Raw genomic sequence first — 13,021 nt, 5'->3', positions numbered from 1 at the left:
TCGAGTTTTTGAAAACACATGCGTTCTTATTCCGGTTTATTAGCCTAGAATTACTATGTGATGCGCACAGCAAAACAAGTATACACTAGGTCGCCTAATTTGGAACAAAGCATCGCATATCCGTGTGTTTTGAAAATGGATTGAAATTTGCTACTCGCAAGTAGGCTAAAACACAGGTTTCGACGAATCATTCCAATTCAAGCCACCTAACCTTCACCCACAGGCATTCAGGCAGTTAATCAACTAAGTAGATAGCCTCATGGTAAGCATGCTATCATGGCAACACTTACACACATGCAAGGATGCTAAAGTGTAAATGCTTACCTTGTACTCCAAGCCAAAACAAGGAACATGTTAGTAATCAAATGCATGATCCAAGTCCATGTTAAGATGGCTAATGCATCGCAGGCAAAATGCAGCTAGAATAGGCTCGGCTAATCTATGGATGGCATGCGAAATGCAACAAATAACATGTATTCAAGTTAGATTTGAAATACTATGCAATTAGTATGATGCGCCGAGCTCGGTGCATGCAATACGAATGAATGGATGCACGCATGCATAGCATAAGGATGCTAATTGAAATATGCCCTAATACTAACCATCAAAGCAGGTAAGTAAAAAGGAGAAAGAAGTGGGGGTTAGAAGACATGCATCACACACACGCACGCTTATTACACAATTCGCCCTCTCTCGGAGGGGCCAAAAGAATAATACAAATTTGACTAACTAACAAGCTAATTAAATAGTTACAGATCACTTAACTAGTTAAGCAAATTAACTAAGCTAAGAAAAGCAGTAAAGAGGCCTCAGGGGGAGAGTCCAATGCATGCATGCTCGACTCTGCTCGGAAATCCACCACCATGCACAAGCTGCTTCTATTTTCACTGTTTTATGCCTCTGAAAATTGTGTAAGTCTCAATGATGCTCCAGGATCACTTCCTGATCACTGTGGAAGGTCACCGACCAAGAGGAAACACCACCGGCCAGGGGAAACTGGTCATCGACCATTGGTATGGCTCTTGGCCAAAGATATTTAGTCGACCGGCACTCAATATGGTCGGTCGACCATATCTTCCTACAGAATCCTGTTTTGACAGCAGCAGAGGGCAAACTAGGCATGGCAATGCATTTTCAATCAAATGTTTGCACCACCACCCTCCCTATCATGTTATGAACTCAAGGGAGTTTGGTCCTCGACTCTCGGACCACTAATCGCGCATTTCAATGCATGATGGTCCGAGGTGTCAAGTTGTGCATTTTGATGTCAAATGAAATGCACACAAACACCTAAGGAGCCTAACCTCAATCATGGTGATTCAAGAGGCAAGGCATGCATACCAAATGCAACCTAAGCATGTAAGCTAAGCATGCAATATGAACATGAGGGCAAACATGCACACATGCAAACATGTAACAACATATCAATGGCAAAACATGCAACAACATGTTAGGCAACTAAAAGAGAGAATGCATACCAAATGCATCACAACCTAAGCATGCAACAACATGCCATATAGCTCAAGCAATGCAACAAAATGCAATATAGCTAAGTATGTATCAATAATGCAAGCAATGAGCATGCAAAACACTATGCAACCAAAACATGCAAGCATGAAGCAATGTAACAACATTTGAACAACATGCAAATGGTGGACTTAAACTAATATGGACAAGCCTCAGCCATGTCTAAATAAGTTGCCAAAATGCTATGGAAATGAAGGCAAATTTACATACAAACATGCATGCGAACATGGTCCAATACTTAAGCACAAAGAGAGGACTTTTAAGCACACTTAAAAGGAGATGATCATGGACCAATGACAAGCATGGAAAACTCTAAAAATCATGTTAAGGATGGTGCTAAACCAACTAAACAAAGCAATCAAAGCATGCAACCAAGGTCCAAAGCTCAAAGCTATCAAAAAAGGGGGGGGGGGAGGGGTTAACCCATGGCCATGCCAACCAAGCCTCAAAGGGCTAAAGGGACTCAAAACAACTCCAAGGTAGACCAAAACAAGGTTAAAGACACACCTAGATGGCATCTAAATGGCCTAAGTCTAAGGCATGCATAAAAGTCCAAACATGGAGCATAAAACATAAACCTTTTGAAGCATCAAAGGAGCCATAAATGCAAGCATACAAGCATGCTATATGGGCTGAAATGACATGATAAGTGGTTCCAAACCACTAGAATAGTGCAAGTAAAGCGTGCTAGAGGATCCAATACTCAAAGCCTACAAGCTAGGTTGCATGGTAGCTATACAGAGCAAGTCATGGACGACCCAAATAACCGAAATCAGACCTCAAGCACATCAAAACATGCATAAAAGCTTCACAAAGCTAAGCCAAAATCAGGCTAGAAACAAGGCTCAAGGCTCAAAGCACAAAGCATGTTAAGGCAATTTTATGGCATTACAAGACAAGTATGCAAAGCATGCATGGTGTGTCTAAACCAACTTGAAACAATGCTATATCACAACAAAATAAGCACAAATACCAACTAAGACATGGCCAACATGAACTTAAAAAAAAGGTGCTCACACATAAGGCTAAAATGACAAGTTTTGAAGACAACAAGAAGAGGGGATGGCCCTTTCCTTCTTAGGACCTCAAAACACCATCCTCACCACTAAAATAGCACAAAAAGGAGGCCAAACAAGGCCTAAGGGAGGCAAACAACCCCAAACACCAAAGCAACCTTAAACAACTATTTTAAGCAAGTAAAATCAAAACTTTTATCAGTTATACACTAAGCTCAAAAACAGATGCAAGATAGGTTAAAAGCCTATGCAAAAATGGAGAATAAAGGGGTAAGGTTCTTACCCTTGAAAACCTTCTTCAAGAAGAGAGCTCCAGCACTTTCCTTAGGTCAAAACCAGCCCAAGAACTTTAAGAACAATCCTTTGGCACCTCAGCAACCAAGGTATGGTGTAATACTATGTGTCTTAGTGCAAAACTAAGAACAAAACACCCTAAACACACACAAATATGCAAGGAGAGTGAGATATAGAGATAGGATAGATACAAGACTCTTAACCCTAAAATCAGACCTCTGGAACTTCTTGGAACCTTTGAGGAGGGAGGAGAAGCCCTCCCTTTATAGAGATTCACTCTTGCAAAGCTTACAAAACAAGCTAAGCAAGAGGGAAATCCCTCCATACACGTGTATAGAGGGGGTGCATTGTGGATGCCAGCTATCACAGCTGGCATAAAATATCTGCCAAAAGTAGATGAACAGTGATCGGCCAGCCAAAAATGACAAATTGACCAAAACAATGGTCGGTCGACCATAAAGAGTGCCAGCCGACCATTACTAATGGCCGGTAGCAACAAAACATGGCCGGTGGCCTCAAGCCATGGCCGGTGAGGTGTGGGGATGGCCAACAAGCCATTCCCTACCCTCAGAAGCAAAACAACAAGTGTTTGGTGCAAAACCAAACACAAAACAGGCAAGTCGAGAGGTCTTGAGGCAAGGCGTATGGCCGAGACCTCCGAGAACTCAGGACGAACACAAACATGGATGATCACCGAGTGTTCAAACGGTGACGTCCAAGTCTTGAGGACGGTCAAAAATGGGGTGTCTACAGCTGTCCATTTTGGTTTAAGACCATCCCCGCATGTTGTTGCATGCTTGCCTTGCATGTTGTAGCATGCTAGTTAAATTGTTCCTTGTTGTATACTTAGTCCATGACATGTTGTTGCATGCTCAAGTCGTAATGCATTTGGCATGCATTCTCTTTTTTTTAAGTCGCTTAACATGTTGTTACATGTTTTCCTCACATGTTGTTACATGCTTGAATGTCGTCACATGCCTTGCATGTTAGCATGTTTGTTAAGTTACATGCTTGTTTGCATGCTTGTCCTTGCATATGGTTACATGCTAATTGCCTTGTATAGCATTGTTGCTTGTATGCTCATGTTGCATTAGTTTGCTTACATGCTTAGGTTGCATAGCATTGTGCATGCATCCCTTTCCTCTTGATCAACCATGATAGAGGTTGGGGTCCTTTATGTGTTTTGTGTGCATTTCATTTGACATTTAAATACACATTTGGCTCTTTTGGCCATCATGCATTGAAATGCGTGATTGGTGGCCCGAGAGTTGAGAACCATACTCTTTTGAGTCTTAAACATGATAAGGAGGGTGGTTGTGCAAACATTTCATTGAAAATGCATTGCCATGCTCTGTCTGTCCTCTGTTGCAGCAAAAACAGCATTCTGCAGGAAGAGATGGCCGGCTGGCCATCTTCAGTGCCGATTGGCTAACAACATTTGGCCGAGAGCCATATTTTTGGTTGATGACCAGTTCACTTTGGCTGATGGCCCCATTTTTTGGCCGATGGCCTTACAGCATGCCCACAAGGTGGTTCCGAAGCATCCTTGAGACCTGCACAGTTTTTAGAGGTGCAGAGCAGTGTAAACAGAGGTAGCATGAGCATGGCGATAGATTTCCGAGCAGAGCCGAAGCATGCATGCATTTGTCCCTCTTCCCGAGGCCTCTTTACTGCTTTAGTAGCTTAATTAATTTGTTTAATTAGTTAAGTGGTTTTGTAATTAATTAATTAGCTTGTTAGTTAGTTGATTTGTATTATTCTTTCAGGCCCTCCGTCGAGAAGGCGAATTTGTAATAAGCGTGCGTGTGTGTGATGCATGTCTTCCAACCCCCAGTTCTTTCTCCCTTTTACTTAACCGCTTACGATGGTTAGCTCTAGGGTACGTTTTTATTAGCATCCTTACGCTATGCATGTTTGCATCATTCATCTGTATTGCATACACTGGGCTTGGTGCATCATACTAACTGTATTGTATGTCAATTCTAATTTGAATACGTGTATCGAATCGTCGCATCTCATATGCCATTTTAGATTAGCCGAGCCTATTCTAGTTGCATTTTGCCTGCGATGCATTAGCCATCTTAACATGGACTTGGATCATACATTTGATTACTAACATGTTCTTTGTTTTGGCTCGGAGTACACTGTGAGTGTTTATGCTTTAGCATCTTGCATGTATGTGAGTGTTAACATGACAGCATGCTTGCCATGAGGCTAAGTGCTTATGTGATATAACTGCCTGAATGCCTGTGGGTGAAGGTTGGATTACTTGAATTGGAACGATTCATTGAAATCTGTGTTTTAGCCTACTTGCGAGTAGCAAACTTCAAACCATTTTCAAACAAACGGATACGCGATGCTTTGTTCCAAATTAGGTGATCTAGTCTATACTTGTGTGTTGTGAGCATCACATAGTAAGATTAGCTAATTAACCGGAATAAGAACACATGTGTTTTCAAAAAAAAAAAAAAAGATATCATGTTTAGTACAGACTGATCTTTGATCGGGCGAGCGGGGGTGCTCATTGATGATCTTCCCCAATCGTACCGAAGTTCCCGAGCCGAGGCAACTTTGGTGATGACGGACACGTGACCTTAGGCAACGAGTCAGGGTTTCCTAAATCCCCTCAAAATAAAATATTTAGGTGGCGACTCTATATCTGGAAAAGCAGTCCACGTTTGACACTTCTTTCTTAAAAATCAATTTTCCAAAATGATTTGCCGGATTTGGACTCTTTGGTGATTTATCGGTCTCGCATTGCACTTTGCGGGATTAGATTCAGAACCGTGACATTTGAGTCCGAACTGTAGAAGTAAAGCCTCGAGGGCGCGTCTACAGTTTCTAGCGACTCTGCTGGGGAGTTAGAGAACTTGACTCGAACTCATGATATCTTGTTTTGATTACACTTATGTGTTTCTTTGCATTGCATGTGCATTGGTGTGCCTAGGACACTGTGTTTGCCGTATGCTATTCCTGAACGGTTTGCCGGAGGCCCGCCTTGAGAAGCGTGCCGTAAGGCTAACCGGTTGCGGGCTCTGCCACGACGGGAACACAAACCCCGATTTTAATCGGGGCACCTTTTTGACCATTCGACCTAGTGCATATTCGGAATCTGTAGCGACCATTCCAAACTAGGACAGGTTTCTTACCCGATTTTAGATTGTTTGAAACCGCTGTGTGCGTAGTGAAACCCTAACTCCTGACAATAGGATAGGGAAACCCCACCTCAACATAGGGGTGTTTTGGCCCTTACTTGCTTGCTATGTGCTTTTTGAGTTGACCTCTACAGGAATGCACGTATCAGTCTGCAAGTTTGGGTATCAGGCCTGCGGGTATCAGTATCAGCACTTTGAGAATCAGTTATATTTGCGGGTATCACGTTCAGTTTTGGGGCAGTAATTTGGGGAACAGTGATCAGTAGTCTAATACAGTTATTCAGCTATGCTTATGTCTGTTATGGTGAAATTGGGCTGAGATGCTACCTGTTCTCTCTTTCAGGGGGGGTTCAGAGATTCGGTTCAGAATAGCCAGTGTTCTCCTCTGCTGAGGCAAAGCAGGAAAAGACTCACCGATTCATCAGATCCGTCGGTCACCAGTTACACCACCTCTGTCCAGTTCAGTAGACTTATGACGTCCCAGAATTTAGAGGAAATTATGGTTATAGCAGCCGCACTAAACCAAGGAATCATCTTGCAGGGTGAGACCGATGTTGAGGTACCACACCCGCCCAGGTTGCCTGTCGCACATCCGATCTGGGAACCCCAGTTATTTCAAACCCATGAGCCCACCACCTTTGACCTGATGGAAATGATTGGCGACCTTCAGAGATCTGTGGCTGATCTAGCCTATGGAATGTCGGCCCCGCCACCAACTGCATTGTATGCCGGGAACTTCATGCCGCAAGAGCCCCCGCTACTGGGATGAATTGTGATTGAGCTCAGCCAACCTGAAGCTGTCTCAAGCTCCGGCAATGATATGTCGATGACAATAGGGCTTCGCACTGAAGTAGCAACCCAAACCGTCCACCAAGCTAAGGCTAGTGGAAAGAACAAAGTGAAGATGGACACTGATCCCTACGAACAACTCCAGCAGGCTGTTGAGGATCTGAAAGCCGCGTGGTTGAATAAGCAACAAGCACTTGCAGTTATGGCTAAGACTGTGGATGACATCTTCCCCACTCAGACTGAGAGCAGTTCAAGCCAAAGGAAAAATCAGGATAGGGATCGCCGCACCAGAACAGTTCCTTCCAATTCTAATCCTGCACCTGGAAAAGATCAGAGAGCCAGGGCAGCACTTGCCGATCCTTTTGCTAATGTGTCTAACAAGAGTCCACAAACTTCAAAGTATCTACCCCGAGGTCGCAGAGTTTTTCATGCCCTCTACATGCCTTTGTCCAAAGCTCTCCGAATCCTCACTGAAAAAGGTCATCTCAAACCTCTCGCGCCGTGGCCTCTCCTGAGTAACCTCCCTCTCTCATACGATGCTACCCAGTACTGTGCGTACCATCAACAGACTGGTCACACCACCGACAACTGCTTCTGACTTTGCTACGAAGTACAGGATCTGTTTGACGATGCGGTCATCCTCCCACCAAGCTCAGCAAAGTCTGTCATCACTGAGTTCGTGGACTTCGAGGATAATACGAGTATGTGATCAGGGGGTGAACCACCTGCGGGCAGCACTTAGTTTACTCCGGATGTGGCGTATGGCACGCACTGTTTTGAGCATTTGCGAATGCTAGCTTTTGTAGTTTCTGACTTGGGTGTTGAGTCGGTTCTGTGTTTTATTTTCAGTCTGTCTCTTTGTTTTGAGTCAGTCTTTTGTGATTTAAGGTCTACCTTGTTATATCGAGTCAGTCCTGTTGCATAGGAGTCGGGTGATTCTGGGGTTGTTACCTCGGACATCATTGTTTTGTTTTGTGATTGTCTTTTCCTTTCTTTTTAGTCTGTTTCTGCTGTGGAGCCAGTTGCAACCAGGAAATCTGAATGAAACAACTGTGGTTGTCATGTTTTGTGCTTATTTCTGCTTTGAGCCTGTTGTGCCAGCGAGTTTAGATTGAAATGGCAGTGCATTCCACATGCTCTTCTGTGCTTCGAAATCATTGCATTGACCTAAGTTTTTCAAAACTTTTTCTAAACACTGTGGTGAAACCAAAGAGGGAGGAATTCCTTGGGATTTGAAAAAAAATTTGATCAATTGAGAGGAACAGAGGCGTGCTAAGCCCTTAATGAATAAGATCATGTTTGTTAATGTGAGTACTGAGAAGGATCCTGGCTTGACCCAGACTGGTTCTACACTGTCTTCAGCGCGAGCGATTGGTCGCTTTCTTAAAAGATTTCAAAAAAAAATATTTTGCGCGGTCCTGCAAAGACCTGTGTGGAATCGCTCTTGAGATTGTGCAGCTTGGGATCTCTTTCAGCCTCGAGACTTGACCCCTCGCTTTCAAATCTTGAACTCGGATTCAGAATGTTCAACGGTCAACCATCAAATGAGGCCTGTGTGGCTAGATTCGAAGCAGCCGTCGAACTAGGGGCAAGAAAGTCAGATAAAAAAGATTAGATGTTGTCAAAAAAAGCTTGCAAAGCTAGATCAGAAGCACCCCTCGAACTAGGGGCCAGAAAAAATGCTAGTTGTGCTCGAAGAGCCAAAGATGGATCATTCCGCAAATTATTGAAGATCGGCAAGAATGCCAAATCCCAGAAGGGAGGAAAGAATAAGAAAATATTGCTGAAGGACAACTGAGTTCCTATCCACAACATTGGGTGAAAATTCAGCCCCCATTGGATAGACTCTTACATCATCAGTGAACAAAAGCCATTCTCCTGAATTCAGATGGCTTCGAGATTTCAAATCATTTGACATGGACAAAGCTACACTTTTACCCTTGAGAGGCTCGCTGGGCCGAAAACCTGGAAGGGCGACCCAGGCAAAAGTTAGAGCAAGAAAAGAAAAGATTGAAACAAAAGAAGAAAATTAAAAAAAAAAATGAAAAGAAAAGAAAAATAGAGCTCGCAAGGTCGAAAACCTGGAAGGGTGGTCTTGGCAGAAGTTAGAGCGCAAAAGGAGAGGTTAAATACACGAGTATACCTTAATCGGAATTACGTAAGGCTTGATTCCCATGTTTGGGATACGTAGGCAACTTTATCCTGAAGTCCAGCCACAAACACTTCCAAATTGATTGTGCCCATGTAGTGGTTTAGATCATCTTTGCCTTCTCTATATACGAGAGCGTTTGGTTGTGTTCGTCACTCTGAGGATCGACTACAATGCGCTACGGTGCCTTTTAGACAAGGGGCAACTTTTCATTGCCCTACAATGTGCTGCGGTGCTATTCAAACAAGGGGCAACTTTCCGTTGCCATGCAGTGTCCTTCCGCAAGGGGCAATTTTCCATTGTTATGGATCTGAGGTTGTGCATCTCAAGAGTAAGTTTCGTGTTGGCCGAGCAGTGGACGTTTGCAAAAACAGTTTTTGAGAGTTTCTTACCGAAGTTAATTAATTCTCTTGAAAATTATTCCATATTTTCCAAAACTGGACCATTTCTTCGACCCAAAAAAGGAAAATTTTCAGTCCTCATAGCCTAACTCGCATGATTTTAAATCAAAAAGTTGAACAAGTATGTTAATCTAACTCTCATATTGGTCAAAATTGTTTTAGTAGAAAGCCAAAACAAAAAAAAAATGTTCAAAATGATGAACTAGGGGCACAATTGAGTCAGGTGTTCTATCTTTTCCCAATTGTCAACATACTTGCCAAAAAGGGCACTCTACCTGCCAGAAAAGGGCACAACTGGAGCTAACAGCAAAGTGCCGAAAGCTATCTCATCCTCCAAGCAGCGAGGTATCAAGCTAAGTGCGAAGCACGAACTGTATTGGATCAAGATATTCCACTCCCTTGTTTGGAACATCTGATCACGTCCAAACTCCCCAGGAGCGCATCATCAACCGATGTCAGCTGCAGATTGGCTACATATTCAGTTGTAGCGCAACCCCTCTGCGGGAGAAACTAACTAGTTGTGCGCAGAAGAATGAGAATCCAGCAGAATGCTGGGGACACGAGCTTGCAACTTCTTGTTTATCCATCAACCACCCAGGGGAGGGATAAAAAAATGGAAGATTGAAGAATAGAGAGATGTGCGTTGAGAGAAAAAGTGAGGAAAAAGGCTTTTTCAGAAAAACATAGCCTGAGGGCCGAGTGATGTGAGAACCACAAATGAGAAAGGGTGGGAACCAATACCTGAAAAAAACTCGCTCCTCGCGAACCGAGAGGTCTCTTACCTTTGTAATACGTCTAAGTGTCGTGTTTGTTGTTTATCTCAATTTCTTGTTTTGAGTCGTTTCGAGTGTTACTCGATGTGTTTAGGTTGTTTATCTTTTGTTAGTCTTTGTTGAGTCGTTTTGACTGTGGTCAGCTGTAGGCTCAATACCTGGTTAAGAATTCATTTCTTAATTTCAAAAATGATTTGTTTATGCTCAGAGTGCTGTGCCGTTCTCCACATTTGTGCAAAACAAGATTCGTTCTTTCATAAAACCGCAGGGTTCGACCCGGGTCATGTCAGGGTAGTAGAACCAGGACCTACCTGAAGCTATATGGGTTCCGGACTGCGAAGCAAAAGAAAAGAGAAAAATTCAGAGCACTTGAGTTTGTTTCGACTCCTGCAAATTCCGTCTTTCCATCCAGCGTGTTCAAAATGAACCAAGCACTGTGTTATGGGCTCTATGTTCAGGAATGAGCAGTGTGCTGTAGAAGCTGTGTGCGGAATAAATCAAATATTGTGTTATGCGCTGTAAGTTCAGAACGAGCGGTGTTCAGATTGGGCTGTGTGTTCAGAGTAAGTCGTGCGCAGAATAAATCGAGTACTGTGTTATGAGCCGTGGGTTCAGAGTGAACAGTGTTAAGAATACGCCCTATGCAGAATAAAACAAGTACTGTGTTATGAGCCATGGGTTCAGAGTGAGCAGTGCGTTGAATAAGCCGTGCGCAGAATAAACCGGGTACTGTGTTATGGGCTGTGTGTTCAGAATGAGCAGTTTGCTATAAGGGCAGTGTGTTCGAAATGAACGAAATATTATGTCAGCTGTTTCCATGCCAGAATGGTAATCAGAAGTGCTCTCCCGGAGTATCAATCTTTGCCAGAGGCATCTTGGTTGTGTTCGCGATGAGTTCCTAGGAGATCAATTGCGACGGTAAAAACTAGAGTTCGAATGGCTAATGCCTAGAACACAAAGGTTTGGAATTTCTGAGAGTAGAGTCTGGTTTGAATACCCAAGGGTGTATCCTCGGCTTGAAATCTGTATGGAAGCCCCATAGGTTGAGGTAGCAGGTACGCGCCTCGATTCTGGATACTGAATCAACCTAGTCTGTCACCCCGTTGAAGAATAGAGAAAGTTGTGAGTATGATCAGGAAGAAAAGTGGCATCCATGGTTTCCCCAGCAGATGTTGCTCCTTGTCAGCATTTCAGAACCTCTTCGTACTGTGAGTTGAAGGTAAGTGTTCAAGCAACACAATGCAAAGGGAGATCCTCGTCAGAGTAGAGCGGTTTGTTGCCACTCACCCCGTGAGGTGCTTTCTAAAGTACCGCTTTGTTTGTTTCTTGCATTCCTTAAACATCATGCATTGTTTTGCATTCTACCTGTCAGGTTTCCTTCGTGAACCATATTGTATGTACTGTTCATTCAAAGAAGTTCTGGTCCAGTTTGACTGGTATCTTTCCTCTCTAGCGTGTGCTACGCTAAGAGGTTTTCTCTTTCCTCTCTAGCGTGTGCTACGCTAAGAGATTTTCTCTTTCCTCTCTAGCCTGTGCTACACTGAGAGAGTTTTCTCTTCCGCCTCTAGCGTGTGCTACGCTAAGAGATTTTCTCCTTCCCCTCTCGCGTGTGCTACGCTGAGAGGTTCTTCTTTTCCTCTCCCACGTGTGCTACGCTAATAGATTTTTCCTTTTTCTTTCTCGCGTGTGCTACGCTGAGAGATTTTTCCCTTCTCCCTTCTCGCGTGTGCTACGCTGAGAGGTTCTTTTTCCGAAACACAGGGATACGTCCCTATGTTTCCTTCTTTTTTAGAGACACGGGGATACGTCCTTATGTCTCTTCTTTTTTTTTTTGAAACACGGGGTTGTCTCCCTCTGTTTCTCCTTCTCTGGTTACGAGCATTTGGAATACGTTCCGATGCTCGTGCCATTTCTGAAACACAGGGATACGTCCCTATGTTTCCTTCTTTTTTAGAGATATGGGGATACGTCCTTATGTCTCTTCTTCTTTTCGAAACACGGGGTTGTCTCCCTTTGTTTCCCTTTTTCTGGTTTAAGAGCATTTGGAATATGTTCCAACGCTCGCGCCATTCTGAAACAACGGAGATATGTCCCTATGTTTCTCTTTCCTTCCGAAACAGTGGGAATTTGTCCCTATGTTTCTCCTTTTGTTCCTTTTTCACATGATTGCAGCGTATTTGGAATTTGTTGACCTCTTCTCACGAATTCAGCGTGGTTAGAGTTTTGTTCCTTCCTAACATGATTTCAGCGTGTTTGGAATTTGTTGACCTCTTCTCACGAATTTAGCGTGGTTAGAGTTTGTTCCTTCCTCACACGATTGCAGTGTGTTTGGAATTTGTTGACCTCTTCTCACGAATTTAGTGTGGTTAGAGTTTTGTTCCTTCCTCACACGATTGTAGCGTGTTTGGAATTTGTTGACCTCTCCTCACGAATTCAGCGTGGTTAGAGTTTTGTTCCTTCCTCACACGATTGCAGCGTGTTTGGAATTTGTTGACCTCTTCTCACGAATTCAGCATGGTTAGAGTTTTGTTCCTTCCTCACACGATTGCAACGTGTTTGGAATTATTGACCTCTTCTCACGAATTCAGCGTGGTTAGAGTTTTGTTCCTTCCTCACACGATTGCAACGTGTTTGGAATTTGTTGACCTCTTCTCACGAATTCAGCGTGGTTAGAGTTTTGTTCCTTCCTCACACGATTGCAGCGTGTTTGGAATTTGTTTTCCTCTTCTCACGAGCTCAGCGTGATTAGAGTTTGCCCTTCCTCACACGATTTCAACGTGTTTGGAATTTTCCTTACCTCTTCTCACGAATTCAGCGTGGCTAGAGTTGTTCCTTCCTCACACGATTTCAGCGTGTTTGGAATTTGTCTCCGGTTGCATTGTGTACGCACCTGATTGTTCGTTTTTCCTCCTCTCAT

This window comes from Camellia sinensis, chromosome 8, assembly GCF_055761805.1.
Source record: "Camellia sinensis isolate YWXY chromosome 8, ASM5576180v1, whole genome shotgun sequence".
NCBI lineage: Eukaryota > Viridiplantae > Streptophyta > Magnoliopsida > Ericales > Theaceae > Camellia > Camellia sinensis.
The sequence above is the reverse complement of the archived record's forward strand: the minus strand, read 5'-3'. Positions refer to the sequence as shown.